Source organism: Chenopodium album, chromosome 19 (genome assembly GCF_948465745.1).
Source record: "Chenopodium album chromosome 19, dcCheAlbu1.1, whole genome shotgun sequence".
NCBI classification, from domain to species: Eukaryota; Viridiplantae; Streptophyta; class Magnoliopsida; order Caryophyllales; family Amaranthaceae; genus Chenopodium; species Chenopodium album.
In genome coordinates, this window is record NC_137852.1 from 125,420 (window position 1) to 140,638 (window position 15,219).

General features: G+C 33.2%; 1 long non-coding RNA gene across 1 annotated transcript; it reads right to left on the reverse strand.

Annotated features, from left to right (window-relative positions):
- Nucleotides 1–527: 527 nt before the first annotated feature.
- LOC145595738 (uncharacterized) lies at nucleotides 528–6,056 on the reverse strand. Its single transcript, XR_014103002.1, has 3 exons — nucleotides 5,943–6,056; nucleotides 5,066–5,204; nucleotides 528–2,008 (listed from the first exon to the last, which is right to left on the reverse strand). It is a non-coding gene; the product is annotated as an uncharacterized LOC145595738 (long non-coding RNA).
- Nucleotides 6,057–15,219: the final 9,163 nt, after the last annotated feature.

A 15,219-nucleotide genomic window follows, 5' to 3' on the forward strand; every position in this document is an offset into this window, starting at 1 on the left:
ATACATGGTTTAATCAATTTAGCAAGAGATAGAAGTATATGATAAGAAGAGAGCATTATCAGCTACAAACACTTTACATCATATTGTCCATAACTAATTAGAATTTAGAGTTAATACTTAGTCGAATCAAGAACAACTCCAAAATCTATTGTATGACAAAGTATACACAATATAGTACAGCAAGCAATTAAAAGCTAAACAACTTCAATTGCCTTGTACGGAGTACTATAGGAAAACAGAATTTGAGCTCAATTTAATACTAACTCCGTTGATGGTTATGTGCAACTTTGGAATTTTTTATATCTCACAAATAATACACCAGAGTTGCAGCTAACTATAAACGGAGGTAATATGTGTTTTCTATATAATTTTGGAGTCTTAGATGAATGAAGAAGAAGACACACTTGATAGAACTACATTTTGAAGTTCGACCACAAATTTAGCAACTAAGTGGTAGACCTCTATTAGTTTATCCTCTACTCGTGAGCCTCAGCTCGAGACTTTGAGTTGAAGAGTTAGGTCCTATTCTCTTCTGCTTATTTTCAGTTCAGTCAATTCAGTTCTTATCTTAATTTCCTTCTCATAAATTACTCAGCTTAGCTCATCTCAGACCCTTAGAAGACAAGATACAAAAGTGGCGCTATTTCAAGTTAGAAGAACAAATTTCTTACTCAAGTGAGGATATCAACAACTAAACGAAACAACCATATATATACTTCCTGTAACCTTATATTAGGTGAGGCAATCAAATTTAAGAAGTCACAATTACCCTAGCTAAAGAAAACCAACATTCCAATTATGATAGTTGGAATGAGCACATTGACAAGTTGGCAATGGCACGATCAAAGCACGGCTCTCTTTATGCCATAAAGTTGCTTGAAACAACACCCTACCCAGCCAAGAAGATGACTTAACCCCGCTTAGTAAGGTAACGACCTAACTGTCTAACACCAGCTAGTGGTGTAATGTTTTAATGTCTCATTTCTTAACAAATAAAAGTCACCAAAAAAAAAAAAAAAAAAAAAAAGTTATTTGAAAAATACAAGGGCCCACTTTTTTATTAATAAATCTTTTGGTTGGTTAGTTGGCAATGTTGCATGCCCACTAATTTTCTTTTTTTTGGATCAAGGTAGAGAATATTATTAACCATCAAAATGAAGAAAACAAGCAAATATACAACTACGTCTCAAAAAAACATAGAAGACCAACTTCCACAATCAAATTTTGACCAAATAAAAAAACTTAAATAAAAACCTTATCTTGTCCCTTGTCTTGTAACATTATCCGGGAGAATATCCAACTAGAGTATGTCTACTATTTGGCAGGCTAGGGCAATCAATTTTAACGGGGCGTCTTACCGATGTTAATGGAGTTATTAGTTTAAGGAATGGATGCTTTTTTTACTAAATGGAATCTAATAGTGTGTTTTCCTATAATCAACTAATTTATCTTGAGCTCCAAGAAGCATCTCTACCATAAGATCAGATCTGTTGCAATCCCAATATATAGGCAGGTCTTAATGGTCATTGTGTTTGTGTTTCGAGTAATTTTAAATACACAATAGGTCTTACTAATTTGTTTCGAGTAATTTTAAATAGTACGGAGTACACTCTAGCTAGGTCCTTAATCTGTATAATCGAAATTTGAAAATCACAAGAATAAAAACATAACACACTCTTTCATAGCACCAGAGAATATACCAAACAAGAACTTTGGAATAATGAAAATCTCCTGCTATAATTTGGTAGTTTTATCATTCATTTATTTATTTTTGACTGAAAACTTTTGTTTATCTGGTGTTGACAACAAAGTTAAGCAACCTGCAAAAAGGACCAAAACTCTTAGTAATATTAATCCGGAGTTAAGGAGACTTAGACCTGTAATCAGGAGTCTCTAGCTCAGTAGCTTGCATAAGCTCATTTAACAACTAACAAGGCAATTGTGAAGAATAGTAATACCATGTCAAAACCTTTTCACTTTCTGGCGGCATATACATCTAACATCCTTGCTGCATAGTTCAATCAAAAGCAACATTAGAAATTAAATATAAAGCTCTTATCAACAAAATTCAAGATAACGGAATGTGGAAGTCTAGCAGGTGAAACAATGTTTGACTAAAATATATATAAGGAAACAGAACCAAGTTTTACTTGTTCGTGTCAACCAAGTTTTACTTGTTCGTGTCATAGGGCCTTCAAACAAAAGGAGATTAATCTGATCTAATTGTAAGCCAATAAGGCCATGCATATGAAATACAGAAAGAGTCAGCTAACTGCATTCATAATATATATATATATAGTTATCGCCCTAATACATAATCATATATAGCTTGCTGGCTACGTGATCACCCATTTAGGAAAACAAAAAGGGAAATGGATAACAAAACGACTAACCAGATGGCACAATATCAAAAATGGGACACCTTAACCATTGCTAAATGCATTGATTACACAGCATAATCAAAATCTTAGTGGCATAGTGATGGAAATTAAGTGTCTTAAGCTTTGTAGTCCACTAATAAAGCACCAAGAATAATAAAATAACAAAATATGATCAAAGCAGCCACTCCCTTAGCTTAAAAAGAACATTGTTGCAATAGTACAAAATAAAGAAGCGAAAAACAACATAATAAAACAAACCTAGCTAAATTAATCATCCAGTTACGCTACAAAAATAGGGGGCCTAAAATACATTCCCGGAACACCATAAAAGAGGGAAGAATAAAAATTTGTCCACCACCACATATTCTATTCATTGGCTTTCAAAAATAATGTCAAATGGCTTTTTAAGAGTTGAAAAGAGGAAAGAACAGAAAGCACATAAAACACCATGCCACTTATTTGCAATCTTTTACAATATAATCAGCCATTAAATCTCGCATTGCTAGGGAAACTTAGCTAAGGCCTAGGGGCTGATAGAAGCGACAACTAAATGCATCCTTGTAAATCAAACAGAAGAACTGCCAACTACAAACAGCCAGTTGAACCAACAACCAGCAAAGCCACATATCTACTTCTCAGTATGAGCATCAACAAGTTCTAATGAAAAACCAATATTTTGTATTCGACAGCAAGGCTAAATTCTTCATTCAACGTATCATTGACTACACTTTAATTGATGAGTCAAGAAGACAACCATACAACTTCAACCTAAGGTTTAAAATTCCTAAGAATAAAGCCTTAAATTAAATTGTATACCTCACCAGAATACCCTCACAAAATATGGCAAGGATTGAGATCAAATTAGCCTCACAATACCACCATTCAAATTAACGAGCTATCAACATGACCAAAAGCCTAATCTAAATGAGCCAATACTTTCATCCAATTATTAAGGCTTACACATAAACAATGAAGGCTCACTCCCTAATACACAAAATAGGAATCTTAATTACATTCACAACTAGTTTTCATTCTATTATACCATTACACCTTACAATTATGTTAAATGATGCCATTATGAATAATGAAGCCTTTACCCACCATGCATTTTATAGGCGAGCTAATTGTTGCCAGTAACATATATGCATTGGAGTTGGTTAGCACAAGATTACCTTACAAATTTTCCTAAAACTTGCCCTTAAAGACAAAATGATTGTCATCAATCCCTTCTCAAAGCACAAATGAAAATTTAAATTGTCAAATAAACACTAACTGACCAAACTTTTGGTAAGCTAAGATTGAGCTCAAATGTTCTTCAAAATTGATTCCTAAGACTAATATTCTCCATACACGCACCTATTAACTAGCATATCAAGCCCTAGTCTATGTACTTTAAGAAGCTTAATATGGATAACTAATTGACAACCTCCAATTATGATAAATTCATTAAGCGCCTGCCAGTTATTGATCAAATAAAAAGGGAGAGAAGTTCATTCATCAAAGAAATCAATCTCCGATAATCAAGCATCATTATGCACAATTAAATCATCAAAGAAATTCATCACATACATTATATTTCAGCCTGAATAAAGAAAACAAATTCCTCATGACCTTCCCCACCACTAAAAAAAGAAAAGAGGAAAGAAGAATAAAAGGTTCTAAAGTAAACAGACAGCATAATCAAAATCCTTTTGTGATTTTATTTCCTTTCTCTAATATAGCAACATAAAGAAAAAAACTTTCCTTTATAGTGTTCCTTCAAACTCTAAAAACGACCTTCCTAAAATGTACCAAATCAAAACATTTTGCAATCAATCATTTAAAGCTAAGGAAGCTTCAAAAGAAAGCACCTAATTTAGCATAAACCGAAAGTATAATATAGTGTAATAAATAAATCCTATCATACTCGTTCACTATTTATACTATAAGCTCTAAGTTTGATTTTACTCCTTGTGAGCTTGTTTTCTCTAAATTTACATCCCGGTCAAAATATACTACTCCTTTTATGTCTACCCTTGATTCCATCAAGCCCAAATAAACAGTTTTCCCATAGTCTACTAACAACAAGGTTACTTGGAGGGGGGGGGGGGAATGTGAATCAAACGAACATGGGAAAACAACAATCCAATGATGGAGGGTACAAATAAGTTTTGTCTGTAGGAAGGAAAAAAAAATTCTAAGGAAAGACCTACCAAACATTATCTTGCATTGCATAATAATATCAAAACTCTATTTTGAACCATATATAAAGTTGCATGCAAATTTCCTAGTATATATAATACTTTATGCAGCTGTATGTTCAAGAAAAAAATTAAGCAAAAAATTCTAACTTGTAGTTTTCAATACACCAAATATAATCACTTGCTTGTATCTAAGACATTTACAAAGGGTGCTTATATATATAATCGTATAATATATGTATTGTCTAGGAGAAAATCCTTCATCTCAAAACATCTATACTACCTAGTCAAACAAACTAGGTAATTCATTCAATCATTTGAATAAGCCAGCATCAAATGAAGGCAGCTAGCTTAATATTAATCTAAATAACCAAAACAAACACATGACAATTAAGAGACAAAAACAACATGCTCCAACAGCCAAGCTGTAAAGTCTGGTCTATAACTATCTATCACATGAAGGATTACGAGTAGTAGATGAAAGATATGCATAAATCCACGTACCTGCTAAAGCGAATAAGCGATTATATTAGCACTCTAAGGGCCACATAATTACATTCAAGTGTTCTCAAAATGATGTTCACCTTCATTTGTTTTCACACCAGCAAAAGAAACGAAGAATCGTCTTTGACAATTACATTGTCTGCAAGAAATTAACACATGATTTTTTGTTAACCAATTAGTCCCGCTAATAGTGATTGGTAGTTGAAAAACATGTCATGTCTTTCTTTCAATATACCAAATAGACAAATGCTAATAATTCCCCAAAAAATATTCAACCATCAAACAACCACAAGTTCATATGAAATAGTGCAAGTGGAAACTTTAATTTGGTCTATCACCGTGACTAATGAGACACTAAAAAAATCGAGCTGTCGAGTTTTAAGTGCATGTTATATACATGACATCAATCAAATTGATCAAATACCATAAGATATCATATGATAATGACACAATGCAACAAAAAGTGCAATACATAATCAACATTGGTAACAATTAGGTAAGGATTGGAGCTTGGTTTAAAATTAGGAAAAGTCTGAGCCACAAGACAATTAATCACCCCTCACCAATGCAAAATACTCCACTAATAATTAAATTTTAAACAACTTCAATTCAAAATCTATTACTATCCACACATAAGATATAAGCAGAGAGTGAGGGATAGCTCAAGTGGTTAGAGTTCCCTCCCGGTTCCAGAAGATGCTGAGATCGATTCTCACCCAGCTCTTGTGGCTCTCTAAACACCAAAAAAAAACACATAAGATATAAGCACAATCAAAATAAATAAAACATATTCATGAATTAATACATTGCTATTGCTTGAATTCTAAATTAGAATAATAATAAAGAAGGAATTGTATATTAATGAATACATACATACCAATGATTCGAACTCGAACCGAGTATGAATAATTCAATTTCTGGTGTTCCATGTAAATGGTGAGCTGCAAAAATGAACAAATTGTTGCAATAAACAAGTTTGAAGTGAGAGAAATATGATCATGTCAGCCATGGATAGATTCAGATGAATCGACGGGTAAATTTACGAACACGGGCACAAGAACGGCCGCGAACCAATGTACGGGGACCATTACTAGGAGTAGACGATATGATCCATGCGCAACCAACAACATAGAAAAAACGAATCAAGCAAAAAAAAAACGAAGCAAACCTAATAATGTTAATTAGGTAGGCTATATGAAGCTGATTAGCATGGTCCTGTACTGTATTAAGTGATTAGTTTTAAAATCCGCCTCAAAAGTCACGCTATTTATTGGAATTTGCAAAAATTGTTTTACTAATCAACGACCTATTTTATTTTATCAAAATAAAAAAAAAAATAAGGAAAAAGAAAATCATACCGATATAGTGTTACTAGCAATCGAAGTGGCGATAAAAAATTCTAGAATCTACTGAAATCGCGAGAGAAGCTCTAACCACTTGAGCTATCTCTCACCCTGGTAGGCGATAATAATAAGGAGAAGGGTAGCGTATGAAGTTATATCGGATAGGGGTGCGGGTGGGGTTTGGAGTTGGAAGGGAAGCTGACAGAAAGAGCAGTGAGCACAAAAAAGGAATAGTATATCATTCTTCAACTCAATAATTCAACTATTTCGATTGGAAATTAAATGTAAGATTTCTGAGGGTTTGTTGTTATACCATTTCTGCCTTTCTGTGCTCACTCTCTTCTGTCAATTTCTCACTCCTCCCACCCATTGACCCTTTTTTTTGAAAATACGACTTACCAAATTGGGTAATATTTCAATACTCACTGAATTTTTGCAAAAACAAGGGTTTCCTGTCTTTCAGATCTGCAACTGTACTGTTTTTTTTATTTTCACATTTTAGGGTTTTTCTTTTTTTTGGGTATTTGTGAAAATTCAACAAATAAAAAAATCAAATCTCAAGCAAAAATTTCGATAACAAAGACATGCAGAAAATGAGAAAACAATCAAGAGGATAAAAATGTTAAATCGAACAGTGTGAAAAATAAACCTCAAGAATGAGATACAAATTTTTTTTTTTAGAGAGAGAAAATAAATTTAAAAAAAGAGAAAGGGAAAGAGATAAGTGTGGGTTGTGTTGTTGTTTGATTTTAAGCCTGTTTAGGGGGGGCTGTGTATGTGTGTGTGGTGGGGGGTTTAAGCTTATTATTTTAAAGGAGAGAGAAAATAGAGATGTTTGTGTTTGTGTTTGTGGGTTAGAGATTTGGAATGTGGGCAAACTGGGCATGTGGATACGTGTGGGTCTTCTCTTCATGTTCCTTGTCATTTCTTTTTCTTTTTTTTTATTTATTTTTTTTTTTTTTTTTTTGGACCTCAAGATTGTAAACTTGAGTGAGGTCAATGATGATAGAGGAACGAACGCTTTGGTCAATCATAATACTCCCTCCGTTCCAAATTACTTGCAACGTTTTGACTTTTTGCACTACTCATACATCTTAATTTGACCATCTTTTTAGCTATTATTGTATATTATATACAAGTCAATGTAATCATGAAATAAGTAGTTTCTTAATATAAATTTTTATAGTTTATATAAGTATATAATAAAATAAATTGACGGTCAAACATGTAGTGCATCGGTAAAAATGTCCAGTAATAATGTTGCAAGTAAACGGGGACAAAGAGAGTAGACTCTAATATTTAGGGCTTGAATTGCACTCTTTTAAATGGTTTTACACTCATTTTAATCCATTCTTGGTGAATTGAAGAATCTTAAATGTACATTGTTAGATTTTACAAGATACTAGATAGTTATATATTGGGTGCATTGGATTGTTATTGCAAAAGTCTTATAAATTACAACTGATATATAGATTATCAATGTGACAATTATATATCCTACCCATCAACGATCACATGACATACGACTATCAATAGTTAGAAATCTTAGAATTGATTTTGCTTAAGATGTTGGTTGCTTGGGATGTAATAATCATGTAGATGATCACTATCTGAACTATTCTGCTTGTACTCTTGTAGTATGTGCTAGTGATAAGAAAGTTTGCTCCGGAAAAGCAGTTAGCTCCTTCATCAAAGCTACTATCGTTGAAAAGATCTTGCACTATGGTACATCTCTCGCACACATCGTTAGAAGATACAACTTTTTCGGAGAGACGGTGTAACGATTTGTTGTAGCCGTAAGGATGATTTTCATCTAATTCGCTTGAACGCATTTGAAAACTTAACAACTGCCGCGATCCCGGACAAATATTTACCAACGAAATGACAATAGGGCAAAATATGATTACCATTTTTATAAACCCTAACACAGAGTCAAACCCTATACATAACCAAACAACTAACTAACAATAAACTAACGACTCCACCATAGGGAGACGGACGAATATCTACACTGCTTGTGTAGATTTATCGAAACATAAATTTTAAAACTAAAGAAGATTAAGGGAAAGGGGGTCGAAAATAGTTCAATTTCCGAAAAAAAAATAGACTATTTTCAGCTTAAACGGCCAAAATTTTCCTAGAAGAATAGGAGGAGAGAGGAGAGGAGATGAGAGAAAAGCAAAAGTAATTTAATAATACTACGAGTTCCTTCCCATCCATTTGAATTGAGTTAAAACAAATTCCATTAAGCATTAACAATCCATTTGGTTCAATTTCTAGTTTAGTTTACATAATTTAAACCAAGACTAATTAGCTTTAAAAATTAAAAAAAAAAAAAAAAAAAAAATTAATTTTTTTTTTAAAAAAAAATAAATAAATAAATAGATGAGCGGATCAAAAGGAAGCAAAAACAGAAGTTATGAATACGAGTAGTGTTAATTAATTAGAGACGTCGACATTGTCAAAAATGGTACGACCGCTCATTTGACCAATCATCTACAAGATTAGGGGCACACTGATGACGTGACACCTTTTTATTGGCTACATTTTGTTCAGGTGTACACTCATGATGTAGATGTGCACATAAAAAAGGACACTTGCTTTTTTCACCATCTTCTTTTTCTTTTTTTATTCAATTTTGTGTTTTATTTTAACTGGCAGTAGTAAATTTTCTTCTTCTTTTACTAAAGCATCAGTAGTGTGGGCAAAAACCGTTGTTTGCAGCCTTTGTATTTTGCTCTTCACAAATCACAACCCATTTTTATTCTTTAACTTTGCCCTTTTTAGTAAGAATGAGGATTGCCCGTTTGATTGATTGTACATTTGTACTCCTAAACAAGTCCACCAAATTTAAGTAGTTCAGGTTTTGTACATTATCACCTTTAATATGAAAATTAATGTAGTTCAAATCATTTAATATGGGGTATTTTTCTTACAAGCAAAAATGTCCATGTGATGCAACCAAAAAGTGGTAATTGGCTCGGCCCAAAGGTCATATACATTAACTATTTTGCATTATGCAATAAAGTGATAGATGATTGAATTCACATACTTGGAATAGTAAAAAAAAAAAAAAAAAAAAAAAAAAAAAAAGTCGATTTGAAGATAAGATAAGTGGTTAACTGGTTATGTAAGTGATTTAAAACCCTCAAATCAATTAGTCCATTTTGCCTAGTAAAACTAGAGAAGCGAAGGAAAAGGGAAGGAAAAAAAAGGATCGGGAGTTGCTGAACAATATAATGTGCACCAATTACAAGTTCGTTTAGAAAACACAAAGTAATTGAAATACATGAACGGACTTGCGACAATGTTACATACATTTTTAGCTAATAAGAGACATGAGACAAACTACACATATTAAATAAACTAACTTACGGATAACTTTATCTAAGGGTATGTTCACATTTAATGAACTAAGTTGAACTGAACTGAACTTAGTTGAACTAAACTGATTGGAGCTCAAATGAATTGAACTGAATAGAGCTGAAATGAATATTTTATGAGAGAAATAAATTGAAAACTGAACTGAACTGATTAGATCTGAACTGAACTGAAATTAATTTGAAGTGAACATACCCTAAGTTAGTCCCAATTTACATTGTAAAATCATCAATTCAAATATATAATATACAACTCATACCTAAACCTTGTCAACTTTACCTTATTTTTGTTGAATTAAAATTATTCAACAAAGGTAGTATATTGGTTTTTTGACAAGCTTGGGCATCTAGAGTCTTCACATGATTGCTATTATATATGTCAACTCATCCCTTTTAGCCTTTGTCGGTGGATTTGTGCTATGTCGTCGTAGTGGGTGGGCTCTAACGATCCATAACATGTTGAATTTTCCACTCCTTTTTTCGAGCTTCAAATAGCATGGGTGGAGTATGATGTAAGTGACCAAGTGGACTAGTAATTGCATTATTTTAAAGGAACTTTTGTATTGAAATTTTTCAAATTTTCATGGTTGGTACTTGGTAAAGGTATTACAGAGTAGTAAAATAGATCAACTTGTTAACTCCGATCCTACCTTATTCGTTGTAATTACGGTTCAAATTAAACTTTGTCATAGCCATAGGTATGGGTGGAGGTGTAGGGCAGTCCGCTAGATCCCTATATGTGTATACAAGTATGTATAAATAAAATGGTGAAGTTAAACCATCAGAGCTGAATAAACAACCTCATATTTCTGAAAGATCTTGACATTAAAATATGCGTCTAAAATTAACGTAATTTTGATCATTAATTTTCATCACTATTAATTATATCTATTTTCCAAATATCACTTTAAAAAAACTTTGGGAAATTCTATGTTATAACCCTGTAGATTTCGAAATTCTACGTTGTGTCCATGGTTTTTGAAATGTCTACACTGTAACCCCAAGGTCTAGTTAGTAACTACGAAGTATGTTGTATCCTTGCCGTTAAGTTTCCGTTAATAAAGTTCCGTTATCTTTAAAAAAAATAAAAAAAAAAACCAAAACCACCAACCCAGCCACCCACAGCCAGCCGCTCAACCCACGGCCAGCCTACCCCCGTCCCCTCGAGCGTAGCCCACCGCCTAGACCCCCTTCCCTTCCTCCGATGCCGGCGCTACCCCGACCGCCCTCCCATTCCCCTTAAAACCTCTCGTAACCCCTCCCCCTCCCCTCAAACAAACCTTAATAAATAACCTCCGAAATCGTCAGAAAACATCAAGTCGCACCTCCCTTCACTGTCTCCGTCAGCCGTCGCCTTTTGCTCATATTCTCTCTCTTTCTCTCTCTCTCTCTCTCTCTCTCTCTCTCTCTCTCTCTCTCTCTCTCTCTCTCTCTCTCTCTCTCTCTCTTCGCCCTAGCCTTCTGCTGCCGTATTTCGAAGGTTAGGGTTAGGGTTTGGGATTTGGGGGTTTAGATTTGGGAGATTTTGCTGGAATTCGCGTGGTGTTTAAAGGGGAAAGGGAAGGTCGGGGCAACGCCGACATTGGGGGAGGGGAAGGAGTTTGGGCGACGACCGACGCTCCGGGGGAAGGGGGTTGGGCTGCCACCGGCAGTGGGCTAGCCACGGGGGTGGTTTTGGTGTTTTTGTTTTTTATTTTATTTTTTTTTTTTTTTTGTAATTTTTTTAATTTTTGTAAGCCACTCATAAGATAACGGAATCATTAACGGAAAATTAGTGTCAAGGGTACAACAGAGTTACTAACTGAACCTTGGGGTTACAGTGTAAACTTTTCAAAAACCTTGGACACATGAAGTCCTCAGGGTTATAACGTAAAATTTTCCAAAAACTTTTATAATATGAATTAGAGATTTAAATAGTTACAGATTGCGTTAGAGTTTATGCAAAAACCCACGTACACTGCATCCATCAATGAGGATGATTTTAGATTAACTTTTACTAAACTACAATGAGGACATCCAACCATAACCATATGAATGGAAGTGTATTTTATGAAATTAAAATGCAGTGGAAGAGAAAAGTTCACATAAGGGATTCGTTTAATCTGTGTCCCACCATCTTATATTTTAGTAGAAATCATTTGCAATAAGTGTATTTGAATATAAAGAGAACTTATACTGTTTAAATTAAGTCAATATGAGTTGAACAAAACATGACTTTAATTATGCAATTCTCTGCCAGCTCCATGCATGTCACACACTCACACTTTCTCATATATATTGAATATATATAAAGGAAATAATTCTAAAACGATACAAGTTAAGATTGCTAGCTACTCAAGGTAAAACTGCTAACTTGAGTTAGGGGTTGTTCTCTTTAACTTGTTTCAGGTATCTACTACTTAATTTTTAATAAATTCAGATCAGACTAGAAACATTAAGATCAAATTAGATCAAACTTTTAATTAACATTTACTTATTACTAATTATCGTTAATTACGTATTATAAAAATGAAAATTATATATTTGAAAAGTTCATAATGAGATGAATCTAAATAACAAGATCCATTTTGATAAGGTTTTCTTTATAGATTAATATTAAAATGCGATCAAAATTTAGTCAAATTACTGAATCGGATTAAATCATATCATAGTAGAAAAATTCAGATCAGACCAGACCTTTATAAAATCATACCAGATCTACTTATTTCAGGTGAAGAGAACAAGTCCGTACTTGGGAAATTCTTTTAAGAAGGGGGTTCATTTGAGATGAGGAGATTGGAAAATCTCTCAAACGTGTCCCATAAAGTTTAATCCTTAAACCTTAGAAATACAAGGTGGGAGAGATATCACCACTAGAGTACTAAATCACCTCAACCTCATACAGATTTGAAATTAAGTTATGGAATATCCCTATATGCGTAAATTGTATAAGAAATACCCTTCAAATAGGGTTTTCTAAGATCTAAAGCACCTCTTACAAATATGAATGGGCCAAATTCTAAACATTACAGAATTGACTATTGAGAGCACCCAAAAAGATACTCCACTAAACTCCATATATATACGTATTGTTGCCTTCCTTACACACAAGTCCTCTAGTTGCTTCCATTTTACAAACCCCATGGCCTTTGGAGCTATTCACTAATTTGTCTAGGAATATGTACATTACATAACTTGTTAATTGTAATTTGTGTCAAGTGGTATACAATTTTTGCATTCTCTAGGACAAAGATTGATTTACTGCCACATAAATTAGCAGAAATTTCTGTTCCTCAAACATGTTACGTCTAGTTTTTTCTAATCAAAATTACCAATTTCATAATCTTTTATGTCCAATCAATAACATAGTTTTAGAATAAATATGTATTAAAAATGATGTTTATTTGGGTAGATTGCACTAAATTATTCTTGATTTAGCAATCCCATCTTAAGTACATGCACTAATGTCTCATCCATCACACAAGATGAGATATAATATAAAGTGACTTATTGATATCATGAATTTTTTTGGATCACTAGCATGTGCACTAGTGGTTTTTTTGTTTTTATGTTTCCTGATTAATTCATTTTTATTGGTTTCTTATCACCCAATAAACATGAGCTAAGCAATGATATAAGCTTGGTGATTTGATAATGACGAATCAAACATTAGACTTCGAAGGAGGCCCAAATTCTGATGCCGGTGCATGTTATATTGCAAGAAAAGGAAAGGAGGCTACAATATAGTAGTAGTAGTAGTAAAATGTAGAATCTTGAAATGGTCAATAATTTTTTGCTTTTCTTGTTCGTTGGAAAGGGATAGAGGTGGCTAGATGAAGTGAATTTGGTGTTTAGTAAATTAGTACGTAGGGTGTGTGAAAAGGGTGTTTAATTTAGGGGTTAGTGAGATGGGTGTATGTGGATTTAAAGTCGTAAGAGTGATATACTGCGTAATTATTATGATAAACGATGTTAATTTAAACTATTTTAGTGAGTTGATGATTCTATATATTATAGTAATACTTTTTTTTTTTTTTGACGGGAACCGAGCAATCAAGCTTTATTATTCATTCAAGAGGCTTAAATACACTCAATATGTTTGTATATTATTGTGAAAAAAAATTGTATTTGCATATTGATTTATTGTTAAAAGGATGTAACACAATAAGTTTTTAACCATTTGAATATTGTATTTTTGAGTGTATATATAAGTGGATTTTGTAGCATTGCATAATGATTTGAACGGTCTCGATCATAAAACTAGACCGGCTAAAAACTAGGCACCGCGCACGTGCCACAAATACAAAGCGGCCGATGGCAGCGTGCGTGCATGGTGATACCCGTTCTAGCCCACAAAACAAAGAATCTCATTTCAAATATCCTTATTTTAATCCTCATACATAAACCAAGTAAGGGTTTGTTCTGATTTACTAAACTGAGCTAAATTAAACTTAACTTAACTGAAATGAACTTTATTGGAGCTGAACTGAACTGAATATTTTACAAGAGAAGGAAATTAAGATAAGAACAGAACTGAACTGAACTTATTGGAGTTGAGCTGAACTGAACTGAAAATAAGTTGAAGAGAATAGGCCCTAAAACTCTCTTCTGCCATCAATGTAGGACACTCATTTTCCTCTAAAATGAAACAAATAAACACTTGATTTATTTCTAACAAAATAAGACTAACTTTATTAATTTGTTCTAATGTAGGGTCTGTTCACATTTATTGAACTGAAATAAACTAAACTGAATTAATTGGAGCTAAAATGAACTAAAATTAACCGGCCCATAGTACATACTTTTATTACTATTTACGGAGTAAATTAATAATAGACGTATTTCTCATTTGTTTTTGCTAAATTAGTCAAAAATAATACTTCCTTCGTTTTTTATTTAGTTGACGCATTTGATTTAGGCACATATATTAAGGAGAGGAGAGGGAGTGATAGAGAATGAAAAAGCAAGTGGGGTAGCTTATAAATGCAAAGTAAAAAATTTACTCAAAAAGAAAACATGTCAACTAAAAAGAAACTTTCTTAAAAGGAATACGTGTCAACTAAAAAGAAACGGAGGTAGTATGGGAAAAGAATTGCGTTAACAAGCAATTAAGATGGATAAAAATGGTTGGAAGTTGTAACATTAAACAAGCTAAAGATAGAGATTGACCAGGTAAGGTTGCCGTAATATTTGACCGAAGAAAGTAAAAAGTAGTGCAGAATGCAGATGATGATAACATAATCGTAATTGGTAAGAAGACAGAATGATGAAAATCTAATGGTGATGGGAAAGTCATAAAAAGTAAAACTAGTACAGTAGGACAAAACAAAACATCTCATCACACTCAATTTGACCTAAGCGCAGTACTACCATTTTTAATCCCTCGTACTACGGTACTCTAATTTATACGGAGTAATTTCTCTTTTTCTGTTACTTGTAACACGAGTGTATG